General features: G+C 44.4%; 1 protein-coding gene across 2 annotated transcripts in view; it reads right to left on the reverse strand.

Annotated features, from left to right (window-relative positions):
• Positions 1-7345, reverse strand: part of LOC308574538 (uncharacterized protein) — a gene marked incomplete at its 3' end in the record, with an annotated part of 155604 nt that extends 148259 nt beyond the window's left edge. Inside the window, exons 1-3 of one of the 2 annotated variants that reach the window (XM_081172428.1) lie at positions 6314-7345; positions 5680-5820; positions 450-521 (exon numbers count right to left, since the gene is read on the reverse strand). The remainder of the gene's footprint in view (positions 1-449; positions 522-5679; positions 5821-6313) is intronic. The other variant, XM_081172429.1, reaches the window with a different exon arrangement.
• Between the last annotated feature and the right edge of the window lie 9264 nt (positions 7346-16609).

The raw sequence follows: 16609 nt of genomic DNA on the forward strand, positions 1-16609 counted from the left end.
AAGGAGAGGATTAGGAAGTGTGTTTTGTGCATTGCTCAGGGGGTAAATAAAGAGATGAAATGCAAAGCAATAAGGGATTTCAGTTTGGTGCTGCTATTTGAGAGCATCGGCAGGATGATTACACTAAAGATTTAGTGAATCAGAGCACAATTTCTGGAAGAGAACTCAAAGGAATTGGGGCTAGGCAGTGCAAAGAATCTATGTCAACGTAATGCTGTAAGAATTCATCATAGGAAGCTGTAAGGACATAAGGTGAAGAGGCCGTAATTTGTTGTTCAAGGAAAGTCAACATGAAGAGATACAGAAGTCTGACAGTACAACAGTTGATTGAGATGGAAAGAACAGGGGGATATATATCTTCCTATATCTATATTTGTGCAAGACTGTCATCACACTAAGGTTTATTCTGCACAGGTGTAGGTGGGAAGAGGGAGGAGGAAGTCCTTCACCAGAAGCAGGAAGAGGTTCTTGTTGTGGGGAGATAACATGAAGGCAGCCAGCAGTCCGTTTTCCCAGAGAGCCTGCATGGAGAAAGAGGCATGAAATGAGGAGTGGGGAACAGCAGCAGCAGCAAACCCAGTCTGAGGTGAGGCTCCAGCTCCCAACCCTCTCTTACTCTTCTCCTCCTTCCCACTTCCTACAACGTATTGGTACTAGTGGCAAAAGTCAGCAAAAAGGAGCTCAACCCCAGTCATGACAATGTTAATAACAGCTATGATAATAGCTGTGATTCCTGCACTGCAGGGTGTTGAACCCTTTGGGTGTCTTCCAATTCTACAGTTCTATCATTCTTTAAGATCTCAGGAAGAAGCAATGGAGGGGGGAGGATGTGAGGAAATCTGAACTTAGGACACAATTCAGACTGTGCTACTACTGCATGCATTGCCCTGCTGTTCTTGTCAATGGTGGAAACTTGAGCGCGGGGGGGGGGGGGCAATCACAATCCTTGCACTAACTTGATGCTGGTGCAACCATCAAGTTTGTATCAGACCCAGTGTTGGACATTAATGGCTGTGAGACTGGCTCAAGCTCCCTGGGATCCTAAGCTGTTTCAACCCTGCCCCTTCCATTGCATAATCCCATTGGCAGCAGTTGGCAAGAGGCTGGTTCCTAAGTGGAAGAGAACCTCTGTTCAATCCACACACACACCGTTATCCTGTGCAACAGGGGAGATTAGATTGCTTTTATGGTAACTCTTACTCAGAGCAGGCATGGAGGAGAAATGTGATACACTTCACACTTAAAGGCAAACTTACCTGATTCACACTTTTTGAAACAAGATGTGAACAGCCATCTTTTGAAATTCACACATTTCGGAATTTTGCAATGCAGTTCTCAAGCAAACAAATGTGTGCAAAAGTGAATATCTTAGAATAAAGTGTGCACATGAATGCATCTATCAATGAAAATTACTAACAAAAATCTATTGCACATGGGGAAATTGCTTTGCAAAAAATGGCATATTAGGCAAAGCTGAATACAAAAATGTGTACATTGGGAGAAATTTGCACTAAAACATTGGTGAATTTTCATAAAGACTTTGAAAAGCAACACAAACTGATGTGGAAATGTGGAGAGCTGCACTGAAGATTGGGAAAAATGAGAAAGTGAGAGAAAACAAAAATGCCTATTTCCTCATCCCTACTTCAGAGTAAGCATGGATGGGGCTAAGTTGTAAAAAATATAGAGGGACTGGTATTTATGATACAACGTAAAATCAGAAGACCCAGAGATGCTTTGCTTAGCTGCAGGGCCTTTGTGTACTGTATTCTGACCCAGGGAGATTCTTTCCCCCCATTCCATTTAGTAATGGAGCAATAAAACCTGCTCTATAGAGGGAATTTATAATGGAAAACACTGCCAAAGCCTTAACTAGTGCATTTTGGACAGCACCCTTCAATAAACCCTGTTTCAGGCTGAATTATTCATAGCTAAATGGACAGAACTCTCTCAACAACAAGGTTAGACCAATAAAATACATGTATTGTATTCCCAAGCCTGTGAAGATTATATGTTTTCTTTGAGTGCTCTGGGCCTTGATAACCAGTGGTGAGTGGAGTAGATGGATGGGAATGTTACATGCTGTACGCTTTGCACTGTAAGTGGGTAGCATTCTCTCAATATCTAGGACAAAAGTTTGAGGGTGTGCTAATCTCCTTCCAGGCATCCCAGTGTGATGGGCAAGGGGGCAGGGAAAGAGAGAGATGGTTTTCTGGGAGCAAATTGCCATTATTAATATTTAATTGGTTCTCCACAACCACCCTAAGACCCTTGAAGCTGTTTACCACAATGCAATCATTTTCTCCATGACCAGTGCTATTTTCCTAGAAAAAGAGATGCAGGAACTCACCACGAACTCCTCCCTTGTTATAATAGCAATGGCGCCAATGTGAGAGGTGCCAGAACTGAGTTCTGGCAAATTCTGGCTGAAGAAAAGCCCTGTCTATAACTAAACTTGAATGACATTTGGGAAGCAGGGTGGAGCCACTTGAAGGTAAGGTGGCACATGTATGTAATGGTTCAAGGGGGACTTACACAATGGACTTACACTTCAGTTGTGAACAACCCTGCCTGTGAACTGCATGGAGTTGGTCATGGCTGAGGACTGAAAAAATAAAAATAACATAAATGCTGACACAAATGACAAACTTGAAGCATGGACCACTTCACAGAGAGCCCGTGTGGGATAGTGCAAAGAGTGTCATAAAGCTCACTGAGTGACCTTGGGCGAGTAACTGCCTTTAAGCCTAACCTATCTCACAGGATTGTTGCAGGGATTAAATGAGGAGGGGGAGAAGCATGTACCATCTTAAGCTCCTTGCAGGAAAAGGTGGAATATAACTGCAGTAAATTAATTAATTAAAATTAAGCATAAACAGAAACTAGCAGAGAGGTGAGAATGAGGTGACAAGGGAGAAATGAGGAGTTCCCTTTTACTAGCAGTGGAAGGACTAGGAGCTCTGAGTTCTGAGATTTCTAAAGCTGTTGAGGTAAACAGCCATTCGTTATATTATCTTTCTCTCTCTGACTCATCATAGGCAGCAGATTGAACTTAAAAGATGGTTCATCAATCACCAAAACAGTAGCAGATGAATGCCAGAGAGCCACAATCCAAATTTAACAATTACACTATGGGCAAATGTTTTAAAGCAAAAAGAATGGCATCAGGATGCAAGCATTTATCACACTGTGGCAGGGGCGTAGGAAGAGGGGTGCGGGCCACCCCAGGTGGCACACCGCGGGGGACTGCACTTACTGTGGGGCTTGGCCTGCAGAGCACCTGAGCCACATGTCTCTCCTGGGAGTGATGTGGTGGCTCGGGGCCCCACCCTGCCTGAAACGCCCTGCCTGAAACGGCAGCGTGGGGCTTGCATCCACCAGGCGGACTCCATGGACAGCTTACCGCAGTGCCCCCCTGGGTGGATTGTCACTGCGCCCCCGTGCGTGTATCGCTGTGGTGCCCCCATGGGCAGATCGTCCCACACCCACTGCTCCGGGTGCTGGATCAGCAGCTAGTTACGCCCCTGTACTGTGGGTGACATTTGTCCAACAATGGAGGAGAAGGATCACACACAGGACATTTCCTGAGCTAGACAGTTCACAGTTCAGAGCAGGGGTGTCAAACCCATGGTCCTCCTGGTATAGTTGGCCATTATTTCTCATCAGCTGCAGCTAGCATGGCCGATGGTCAGGGATGATCGGAGCTGTAACCTGAGAACATCTGGTTCCCCTCACATGCCCTAGAGAGTTGCTGCTAGTCAGATGGCACCACACTGGGCTCAATGGCCCACTGGTCTGATTTGTGTTGGTTCAAACAAGTACATTAATCACTCCATGACTCCAGCATCAAACAACGTCTTCCATGTATGAACGGGCCATTGCAGAATCAAACATCACAGATCAGATCCATATCTGACTTGGGTGTTATGCATAGCAAGAAATATGCATCTCCTCCTCCAGTTCTTCCAAAAGCTTCAGTAAGCATCCTATGAAAAACTGTGGAACTGTCTCCCACCGCAGGCACTGATGGCCACCGACAGACAGCTTTAAAAGAGGATCAGACAAATTTATGGAGGAGAAAGCTATTGATGACTATTAGGCATGAAACTCTTAATTTCAGAGTTGTGAGTCTGAACCCCACATTGGACAAAGGATTCCTGTATTACAGGGGGTTGGACTAGGTGACTCTCATGGTTCATTCCAACTCTACAATTCTGTGATGGCTATGCTTTGCCATCACAGTCAGAGGCTATATGCTTCTGAATCCCAGTTGCTGGAAACTGCATAAAGGGAGGGTGGTCTTGTGTTCAGGTCCTGCTTGCAGGTTTCTGGCATCTGGGGAGCTACTGTGGGAACAGTATGCTGCACTAGATGGACCAGTGGCCAGATCCACCAGCCAGGCTCTTCTTATGTTCTTAAACACCCTCTTGAACCATCAAAGCAGCAGTGGCAATGACCAAGTTAGGAAAAAGTCACAAATTATTTGCTTCCTTTTTTCCAATTTATATAGCGCTCAATTGTTAAAAACAAAACCCACAAAGCATACATGGAAATATGATTTGAAATCAAGAGGTCACCCTTTAGTGGGTAGTAGACAGGCCAAAGGATGGGGAAATATTGGAGGGAGGGAGAGAGGAGGGTGGCAGGCTTAAAATATACTATGTGGCAGATGATTTATCAAAGACTCCCAATGTTACATTAAAAGGGCTGCACGTCGCCCATCCGAGGTGCTCAGTAATGATTCCTCCACCCTTTCATCCTAAAGCAGCGATAAATTAGATGCTCCTAATATCTGAATCTGAGGATCCCATTAAAATGATTTACAGCCTCGTTGGAGGCTGCGTTATTCACAGGGCAGGATGAATGAAGCTGATGTGTCCGTTCTGCCAGGAGGCAAAACTTAAGGCTGGTCAGATCCCATCAGGAATCTAATTGAAAGATGGGAAGCATTTTATATACACACATTTGGCACGGAATACCACCCCCTCCCATGCACTGCCCAGGCGCTGAACACGCAACGGCAACAGAATTTATTTGCAAGAGATACCCTCGGCCTCATCATTACTCACAGCCAGGTTCTTTCCTTCTCTCCCTCCAAGATCCCTCTATCTTGCATGCATAAATTGTAGCTACTCCATACAGTTATTGGAAGTTTGATTCATTGACTCTCTCCTTCTCCCCCCCCCCCCCGCCCTTCCCCAGTTTTCCTGGTGGGAAGGTGAGCATGGCGTTGTTGTATTTTGGTGAAAGGCCAAAAAGAAAAACTTGCCCTCTGCTTATTTATATATATTTGTAAATGAAAGGACAAGTCAAAGTAAAGGGAAAGAGGGGGAGGGGAGCCTTCTGGGCAGACGTTGTGCAAGAAATAAGGAAGAATCCATCAATGCTATATATCTATATCTATTGATATAGATAGGGTGGTATACTAAATAATAAAAGTTGCTTTCCATTTTGGGCCTTGTTGGACCTCAGGAATGGAGGAAGTTTCATTTCTCTTTCCTCACATTTTAAAAACATTTTTAAAACTTTTAAAACTTCTTTTGAACACAGGAGGAGCCAGTGTCCAATAGGTGTGCAGATCACACTGTATGAAGTATTTTCAATTTTTTTTAAAAAAAATCAGAAAGTGTCTAGGCTTTAAAAATACATTTTAAAACACACACCGGGAGAGCAGTTCACCTTTTCTGAACCTGAAGCAAGGTGTCTTTTTCACTTAAGAAGTTCTTTGCCTCCTTCACCTGACTTTGTGCATCCTTTAATGGCAGGCATTGTTCCAAAGGAAGAAGCAAGCTGTGACTACTGAAGTGCAGCTGATCGATCCTGGGGGGAAAAAAGTGCTGTTATTGGCTTTTTAAAAAATGCTTGTGCATACGCTTTGTTTCTTAAAGTTGGAGCTTTTTTCTTTTCATGACTCACTGATCTGATCACAACTGTTACTGTCCTTCTTGTCATTCCCCCCTCCTATCATTATGGATAATTTCCCCCTTTTTTCAAATTCCTACAAACAGAGGATTTGTTTCACATCACTAGAAGTAACATAAAACAAACAACAAACAAAACATAACATAGCATAGCATAGCATAGCATAGCATAGCATAGCATAGCATAGCATAGCATAGCATAGCATAGCATAGCATAGCATAACTAAGTTTTATGCCAAGCAGATCCACTGAGGCTAATAGACATGGCTAATGTAGATTCATTAACTTCAGTGGGTCTACTCTCAGTAGGATTTAGCAGATTACAACCCCCATCTTCTTGTATTCCCTGCTATCTATGTGAACAGTTGAAACTAATATTTGAAAATATTTACTATGTGCTGGGATTTTCAGCTTTGCCATTTAGCTGGTGAATGTTGAATTTCAAAGCCAAAAATAGAATTTTCCAGGTGACTCTGAAATTGCACTTCATAAATTCGAATCTGTCGGTGTCTCACCATCATCACTGTTGTTTTATTTGTATGTTGCATTTTCCATCCAAATGATTATGTTCAAAGTGGCTTACAATAGTGAGAAAAAGAATGTGCCACAAAATAAACACCTGCAAGAATAATTTCATAGTAACAGCAACAGTAAAATAGCAGCATACGACAAATGTAACAAAATTTGAAACCCCTAACATTTCAGTGCGATAATTATGTGGCAGCATTAGACCTCCTGGAAGCTGCAAAAATAGCAAGAGAGCTTGAACAGTTTCATCTTGGTCCTGGACATAACAGTCCCTGCTGCTTTGTCTGCTATAAATTAGCCAAGAATCAAGCTACAGTAGTGTGATCAGATGTCTAGGCCCTGGTTTCCCAAAGGGCTGCTGCCCCTTTGACATTACCCTTCAGGTAGACGTTCATCCCATGACATTGCTCACAGTCCCGCTCCTGCAACAGTTTCCTGGAAGACAGGTGCTGGGAACATTCTGCCCTCCAGCTGTTACTGACCTATAACTCCCATCAGTCCCAGCAAGCATGTCCAATGGCGAGGAATGGCAGGCATTGTAATCCAGCAACATCTGAAGGGTGGTCAAAGGTTCCTCACAGGTGTTGTAAGGCTTCCAAAGGCAGAGGGTGGAGGGTCAGCTGGAATGATTCCTCCAATGACATTTCTCCACCTCTTGATGATTTTGGCAGGCATCAAATATGAAATATCAGAAGCAGGTCACTGTCAAATAATACATGGGATGTCATCTGTCAATCAGCATTCCACTTGAGTCATTGATGTCTGTAAAATGCAAAGTATTGTGGCATGTTAGTGGTTAGGGTGTTAAATGAGAACTCGAGAGACCAAATCCCCACTCGATCAAGGAGCACGCTGGGTGACATTGGTCACTGTCTCTTTTAGCCTAACATACCGCACTGGGTTGTTGAGGGGATAAAATGAGGAGGGGGAGAACCACAGATAATTAATATTATAATAATAATAATAATAATAATAATAATAATAATAATAATAATAATAATATATTTATACCCTGCCCATCTGGCTGGGTTTCCCCAGCCACTCTGAGCGGCTCTTAACTGAATATTAAAAACACAATACAGCATTAAAACAGAGCTGCCTCCAGATATCTTTAAAAGTAAGATAGTTGCTTATTGCCTTGACATCGGATGGGTGGGTGTTCCACAGGGCAGGCACCACTACCGAGAAGGCCCTCTGCCTGGTTCCCTGTAACCTCACTTCTTGTAGTGTGGGAACTGCCAGAAGGCCCTTGGGTGCTGGACCTCAGTGTCCAGGTTGAACAATGGTCGTAGAGACGCATCTTCAGGTATACTGGGCCGAGGCAGTTTAGGACTTTAAAGGTCAACACCAACACTTTGAATTGTGCTCGGAAACGTACTGGGAGCCAATGCAGATCTCTCAGGACTGGTGTTATATGGTCTCGGCGGCCACTCTCAGTCACCAGTCTGGCTGCCACATCCTGGATTAATTGCAGTTTCCAAGTCACCTTCAAATGTAGCCCCATGTAGAACGCATTGCAGTAGTCCAAGCAGGAAATAACTAGAGCATGCACCACTCTGGCGAGACAGTCCATGGACAGGTAGGGTCATCTTGAACTCATCGGAGGAAAGAAACTGAGGAGAAATTATGGAGCAACCACAGCGTTTACAGTAAACGTTTATCACGAGAATAGGCCTGCTCCTCACACTTTCTGCCTTTGGGATGTTGTCTTTACTTATTGAGAGCCTCTTGGTCACAGTTCATGTTAATTGTGTATTTTTTGTTTGTTTTATTACCAAAGCTTGGGTTGCAAACAGTCCATACAAGGCATCTGAGGTTTTTTAAAAAAATCTTTCCCCTGTTTAGTCTAGTGTGAAATTGTTTTCAGGTAGCGATTAATTCCACTCTGGCATTCCTCCCCCTTGTCAGATCATTCACACTGTTTGAGGGAACGCTTTACTAAATGGTACCCTTCCCTTATCAGAATCTCAATTACAGCTCTGTTGTATCCCAACCAACTCATGCTATAGGAGGGTGGCAAGTTGCATCCATTGTCCCTTACGGGTGTTCATATCCACTTTCTTTGCTTCTTAATTGTCAGGTAACACATGAGCTTATCTGAAACAAGATAAATGACATGGTGAGGCAAGCTGCTATTTGCTTTGGTGGCCAGGGAGGTGGGAAGAAAGGTAGCTGAGAGTTAGCCTGGGGTGGGCTTAAAAGGTCCTGGAAGGCCCTTTGAAGCAGCCTGGAAACACTAGCCAGGTGCAGAGGTGGAGCTAGCTGCTCTGGGGGGTGGGGTGGGGTGACTTCTTTAACTCACCTCCTGTGCTTGGGAGAGTCTCTTATGTCTGGTATCATGTCCAATTTGACATTGTCCCAATTGGAAACAATGGCATTAGTCATGATCAGCTTGTTCTATTCTTTTCAAAGGGTTAAAGGTAAAGGGACCCATGACTATTAGGTCCAGTCGTGGCCGACTCTGGGGTTGTGGCGCTCATTTTGCTTTATTGGCCGAGGGAGCTGGTGTACAGCTTCTGGGTCATGTGGCCAGCATGACTAAGCCGCTTCTGGCGAACCAGAGCAGCACACAGAAACACCGTTTACCTTCCCGCTGGAGTGGGCCTATTTATCTACTTGCACTTTGACGTGCTTTTGAACTGCTAGGTTGGCAGGAGCAGGGACCGAGCAACGGGAGCTCACCCCGTCACAGGAATTCAAACCACCGACCTTCTGATCGGCAAGTCCTAGGCTCTGTGGTTTAACCCACAGCGCCACCCGCGTCCCTTTCAAAGGGTTAGTCTTGACTAATATTAAGTGGATTGGAACCCAAAAGTTTTATATGGGTTTCCCCTGTCATCATCATTTTAAAAAAAATAAATCCTAACTTTTGCAGCAGGATGAAATGAAAGGATCCTCATATAGCACTTTTCTCAGCAAAGCAGAGAATGAAAATATATAGAAAGGTGAAAACAACAAATTACTAGAAGCTTGCTGGGAATAGATTCCAGTGAATGGGAAATGGGATTTTTATAATCTCTAAGCAATTTGTTATTTTGACCTTTGCATATTTTTTTGCAAAGCTAAGGTTGGGTGCACACTTTGAATAAAGTGCACTGAGAGTGAGTGATAACAGATTACGCAGCAGCAGGGAGCCTCTTGCATACTAACAGCCCATTTCTGGGTATATCTAATGTGTGTGTCTCTGTGTGTGTGCATTTGTTTTGCATAGGGTACAAAATTTTTTGGTAAAGGAAGTGTTATGCATGCCCTTGGATAAAAAAGCTCTTCAAATCCAGCAACATTTACAAGTTTTCTGCTCGGAACTCAAATTCAGGCTTTTGAGTCAGAAGGTGGGGTTTGGCTAATCTCATGCAATATGCAAAACTAGTAACTTTCGCCCATTTCCAAAAAGGATGCACAAGCATCCCTTTGCTTGAAATGGATCGAGTGTTTGCCAGAAATTGGCCTAAGCGCTAGCAAAAGCCCAAAACTTTGGTTGAGTGCTTGAGACTTGAGACCTTGCAAGAGGCCCAGTTGATTTTTCCACTTCCTCCACTACAAGGGCCCATAATGCTTCCTTTTTTTGGGGGGGAGGAGCCTTGAAGCTACTCATATGTGATGCATGGGCAGTAACAGGTGGAGCATCCTTTCTTGCTGGAATGGGACCCAGACGACAGCTCCCAGCACTCCCATGTGGTTCTATAAGCACTAATTTCCATCAGGGAGAAGACCATATAGATGCCAAAGGGCTTTCTCCCTGGTAGAAATGGAACAGCATCATTTTCCTTCTAGGGATGCTGCGCTTTCCCAGTTACATCCTCAGTGAGAAAGAATGTTCTGCCAGGGATATAAGACACCTGCTACTTTCTTTCAAGCAAGAAACCACTACCTGCCTCCATTTTTTACCCCCAATATCCCAAGATAGTTTGGCTCTTGGGGTTAGTGGTAATGGAGGATGTGGAAGCAGATACTTGATGACCCTTGCTGGCTTGAATGTCCTCATGAGGAACTGCACTTTTGTTGACATCATTTATCATGACACCTCCAGTTTCAATTTTTTTTACAGACTGGCAGCAAGGTGTGCCAGCAGATTGAAAGTTACATGCCTCTGAGCGTTCATCCACACTTCCACTTGTTCTGCCACTTTCCCACTTTTTACTGTTGAATTGGAGTAAAGGTCAATCGGGCTTTCTGCTGGTTGACAATTCAATGGCAAAGAGTGTGTTTTTCCGGGGAGAGTGGCAGCACATATGGAAAACCACTTGGACCTGTTCCTAGAAAGCATGGGACAAGGGAAACATCTCTGCCCCATGCTTTCTAGATGCAGAACAAGTGAAGTGTGAATGAACCTGAGTCACCAGCTATGGGATGTGAATCCAGAGGCTCAGAATTACATGTGGAGATGTATATGGATAGAATCTGTCCTCTTCAGCATGGAAGCCAACAAAGTGAATAGGTATACAATTTAGAAAGTTGTTGGTTCACAACTCACCGTAATTAACATCTCGCTAGGCTGCCTTAGGCAAGACACCGTTATCCCAGCTTCAGCCCTCCTCCCTCACAATAAGTATACTGGCCTTACAGGATTGTTGTGAGAACTGCTGCATATCTAGCAGGCCCTGCCTGCTGCTGGAGAGGAAGCAACATGTGCCTCCCTCCTAAGCCAAGGTACATAATTAGACCAATTGGTTTGGTCTGTGAGGCAGGAAAGCCCACGTCTCCTCTGCTGCCTGGTGCATCTGCCTCACTCTGTTTAATGATAGAGCTGGGCCCAAAGTCTTGATTGATTGGTTGAAATGCTCTCTACATGGGTCTCATATATGGGGATCAAACCTGCAACCTTGGCATTATGTTGTTTGGCTATAGCTCCCACCAGCTCTGGTTAGCACAGCCAATAGTCAAGGAAGATGGAAGTTGCAACCCAGCAATAACTGGAGGTCCCCCACCCCTGCTTGTACCCACACAAGGCTGCTTGACCATTAAGATGAGCATGGCCCCAGCTTCTGAAAAGAGCAGGGTGACAATGAAGAACAGGGTCTTTTTTATTATGGCACCTTGTATAGAGAATGCCTCCTGTCCCTTCATCCAGATCCTCCTTTGCTCACCTTTAGAAAGAATATAAACATACCATTTCCTCCCTGCTGCTTTTAACATGATTTGATGCTGCTGTTTATTTGATTTCTGTTACTGATTGCTTTCCTTATTATTTGTTTTCTCTCACGCTTCCAAATGCTTTATAGTGATTTGTTTTTATATGCTGTGAGCTGCCTCATTAACCTTTTTGGTTAAGAGGTGGGGTATGAATACAACAAACAAATACAACACAAGCTGCTCTGCAAATGGAAAGCTCTCTATAAATGTGCATCGAGGAACATGACTGATGAGCAGGGTACAATTAGTGCTTTGTCACAAAGTCTGCTAATGGGAAGGGGAAGTTCATATGTCGGGCAGGGAAGGGCAATGATCACAACACAGTAGGGAGCGGTGAAGGCAAAATGTCGGCCTGGATAGCTCCTTTGGTTAGAGTGTGGTGCTGATAACACTAAGGTTGCAGGTTTGATCTCCCTATGGGACAGCTGCATATTCCTGCACTGCAAGGGGTGGGACTAGATGAATCTTGGGGTCCCTTCCAACTCTATCATTCTATTATCTATGAAAATGTGGCTGAGATCAGCATTGCCTCTATGTCAGTTCCTGCCTGGTGCATTGCCTATGCCATTCCATCAAGAACGAAGGATCATGAGATCCTTTGGGTGAAGGGATTTCCTTCCTTGAGAGAGACCAGTGAAGGGTCATTCATACCTGGGGGTCCCTGTAATTCTCATAAGAGGAGGAGAGAGCCTTTTAAAATAAGTCAGCCACTGGCTCTGTTATTCTGATCTCCACCAGCAAAGTATTGTTAACACACTGGAGATATCCAGCTTAATATTCAGGCCTTAGCCATCAACTTCCCCTTTAGCTTTGTCTGGATTCCCTCATTGACTGACTTTCCCCAACTGTCTCTCCTAAATGGCAGTTAACTCCCAACTGTCATTCCCAACCAGCCAGAACCTCTGGCCCCTCGGACTTTGTTGTTTCTCAGCCTATTGAAATGAATTTACCAGAAGCAAGTCCCATTAATAAATATAAAAAAGTTTCTCTCTCTCCTTTCAGAACCTGCCACCAAGCAGCTACTGCTAAGTAGGCCTGCAACACAGTAACAGCACAAGGCCTTCAATCCCATTCCTAGAAAGACTCTGACTGTGGCTGATGACCTTGACAGACTCTGTTAAGTGTCACTACCTAATCTTATTCCTCCAAATTGGTGTGAAGCCAGAACTCAACACCGCATTGAGCTGCTGACAAAAGCAATGAATTTTTTGCCTTGATTTTTCGCTACAAAGCTCGTGTTCTCCATAGAGCCACTGCTAGCACAATACATAGCAGAAGCGATTTAGTCAATCAATTTACACAAGCTTACTTGATTGGAAAGGCAAGCATGATTAATTGGGAATAGGGGTCAATTTTTTTTAAAAAAAGTATTTTCTTTTTAATTTATATTCTTATGTATTTAGCCTGCCTTTCTTCTATCATGGAACCCAAGGTTGTATACATGTGGCTCTGACACAATCTCTCATCTGGGCATTGGCTAGGTTTGGCCATGCTTAGCTCTATGTTCCTTCAGACCATACGCTGGGGATGGAGATTGGTTGCGCCTTAAAATGCATTCCCCTTTTGCTTCCATACACAGGAGAAGATGCCTCTTCTGTTACAATGCAAGAAAGGTGCTTGGAGGTATTCAGCTGGCTGTGTACCTGACTCTAGCCCTTCTTTACAATGCCATCTAGCCATAACAAGTTGACTGGGTGGACCTTGGAGATTATTAATGCTGCAGCCACCTAGAGGGATACAGTTGTGTGGCTACATTTTAAGAAATCTTCTCAGAACCTTGAAGGTCATCAACTGTTGCCTAGTTGCTAATATTCACATTCGGGGCTAGATGCTCAATTTGGGTGGTGGCAGTACGACTCCAGGATCTCTTGGATGATTCAGTTCAGCCTTCTCCAACCTGGTGCTCTTCCAGGTGTTTTGGACTTCAACTCCCATCAACCCCAGCCAGTCTTTTAATAAGACACTGATAAGTGAGGGCTAACACATGCAAGGGGAAAACTTGGGTTGAAACTTGGATGCTAACTAATTGTTAGCATTGTCCCATTAAGGGGTAGATTTGGACCAGGACTGCCAGTTGCTAATGATAACGCTTAGTCTGTTGGAAGTGCAACACCAGAGATCATTCAGTCTTTAACTTAAGGGGTTAATTTAGTTCTCAATGCTACTCAACTATCCAAGGGCTGTGTGTGGAGGTGTTGCTTAGCAACCAGTCACAGTGGCATGACCCTCACTGATTGGCTGTGTAGGTCTGAGAGAGTTTTCTTCTATATAGTTAGTTGTTTGTTTCCATGCTATGGAAGTAAGTAAGAAGTAAGACAAAATTTCTCTGTTCCTTTCTCCTCAAATTATACACTGCATTCAGTTTCCCCACTAAAGAATTATCAGAATTTCTTTTCTCACTGGACTGCATCAACATTATTTTAAGTGACTTGACTAACCTAGCCTTGCTGAGAAATTCTACCAGGACCTCTAGGTACAAGGCTCTGAGTAAAATATTTACATCAGCTGAAATACATCTGCATTGATGTATTTCATCCCCTTCCAAATTATAAGGCATATCCGTATCTCCAGATAAAAGGAAGCAATTTCTTCAAATTTCTTCAAAGAGGCTGCATCTCATCCTTCCATGATCTCAGCTTCACCTCCTGCAATCAGAGTGCCATGGGTTCAAGAGGGTGCTAAACCCACCCTTATGCAGGCTTTCCTTTGGCGTCATGACAGCCTCTTCCTATTGTTTGACTTGAGAGGAGAACCTTGCTAATTGGCAGTGTAGCACTGTGCACGGAGGAGAAGAAGAGCAGCTGTGTGTACCTCTCAGCTTCCCGGAGAGGTTGCAATGGCAAGGCACTTCCAGCTCCTCCAGCGTTTCCCCAGCCAAACAAACAAAAAAGAACCCAGCCAAACAAACATGCAGATGTATATTCATGTGCAGCGTCAAGAGATCTGCTCCTGCCTGCCCAAGGAGAATTGGGATTTGATTTGCATCTTCAGGAACAGAAACTCTTTGTCTCTGAGAAGGGTCTCCAAGCAATTAGCAGATGGAGCAATGGGGCAGATGAATGGGAGTTGGAGGAAGAGGAAGCAGAGAAAGGGACTTCAGCCTCTTGTGAAAATTAGTCCCTAGGTGTGGGTGGGGAGGCTTTTTGAAAACTTCATCTATGTGCTGCCTTTCTGAAGTGGATTTTATCCCAAAGCAAAGCATTTGCACTGCTGTCTCAAACCATGAAAACAATAAGATGATTCCTTATAATGAATTTTTGAGAGTTTATTTTGAGAATCCTATATACTTCAGAGTTTGTGAATGCGTAGGTGAACCTTGGTGGCAGGAGATGTAGTACGTTTTGGATTTTGATGATGATGGTGATTTTAACAAAAAATGCATACTAGTATTCTTGTTGCTGGCAATTCTGAGAAAGTCATTCATGCTGGCCAAACCAGAGAGAGACAGACAGAGAGAGAGCTAAACCAGATCTTACACAGAAGACATTTTTAAAAATGAAAAATAGATGGGGGGGGGGAGAGAGAGATTCCTGGCAAATGGACTGAAAGAGAGGCAGAGAGGAGGAAGGGATGTTTTACCCCTTCAGGGATGACACCCAGGATAGGCCACACACCTCGCACCCCCCTTCCTACACCCCTGGGGGCAGCAAGAGCTGGGATTAAGACTAGCATGGCTCATTTTGTGGGGTGCCATGAAACATGGAGTTTTGACCACCAAACATTACAGGGGCCCTTATCCCTGTGTTTGGTGCCACTTTGGAGTGAATTCGATGATGTCGGGCTTTTGGCAAAATCTTGACCCTCGCAGGTTAGGGCGCTGAGGGCTCGTTTTGTGGGATGCTGTCAAATGTGGGGTTTTGACTGCCAAACATTGCAGGGGGTCTAGTCCCAGCGTTAGGCACTGCTTTGGAGTGAATTGGACGATGTTGGGCTTTTAGCAAAATCTTGGCCCTGAGGGTTAGGGCCTCCCTGCAGGGTAGGCTCACCCCTGCATTACAGGCTTAGGAGTCTGAGAGAGAGTTGAGATGTTTGCACACATGGTCTAATTTCCCTTAAGCAGTTTAAACATTTGTACAAGCTCTTGAGACTTGTGTTTCTTAGGTCCTTAGTTGTAGTTACCGTATTGGCCTGAATATAAGCCTCACTTTCCCCCCAAATTCTGACTCTGAAAAGTTAAAGTGCAGCTTATATTTGCGACCTTACGGTATGCAGCCAGGAGCGCAGGGCAAACAGCATCAGGAGCGCGGCAAAGTGGCGCCCGCCCCATGTGTAGTCCCCCGTCCTCTCCCCCAAGAGTGAGGAAGGGGAAAGGCTCCCAGCAATGCAGTGTGCCCCCCACTCTGTATGCAGCCAGGAGCAGCAAGGAAGGGTGTGCCTTATATTCAGGTATTTCTACTTTTTTTCTTCCCCCCTCCAATTTTAAAGGTGCAGCTTATATTCAGGTGCTGCTTATATTCGGGCAAATACGGTAATAGAGGGGACTGTTAGGATATTCCCATTCCACCTTAAAAGGGAGCAGGCTTTGTGAGTCACAGAGTCTGCGTATTTCCTGTTGACAGGAAGTTTATGTTTTCTGTTGCTTTCGTTTCTCTCTCTTGGTGCCTCAACACTGAAGAAGGCAGTCATGTTTTTCTCTGTTCTGACTAACGTAGAATAAACTTATGAAAGATGCTCTCCTGCGTGCATCTTTCGCTGTGCATTATCTGCTGATAAGAGCGTGCATCAGCCCTGGGATGTGGGAAGCTATTTCTGGAGCTCATGTCGCTAATTGCTGATACTGCGTGTCTACGGGAGATCGATGGACGTCCGGAGGCGACGTGGGGCCATGATGGACTTTGTCTCCCTGGCAGTATCCCAACAGGGACTTGGTTTACCCCCAAATCTGTGTCTTTCCTCTTTATTTCCATTCTCCTAACACAATGCCAGTTTCTCTTCTTTTCTTCAGTCTTGAGCTCAGTTCACCACATTCCCACATCAGTTTACCTTAAAAAAAAGTCCTCATGAAAATTCACTAGCATTTTTATATA

The sequence above is a fragment of the Podarcis bocagei genome (assembly GCF_964188305.1).
Source record: "Podarcis bocagei genome assembly, chromosome: 15".
Lineage (NCBI taxonomy): Eukaryota > Metazoa > Chordata > Lepidosauria > Squamata > Lacertidae > Podarcis > Podarcis bocagei.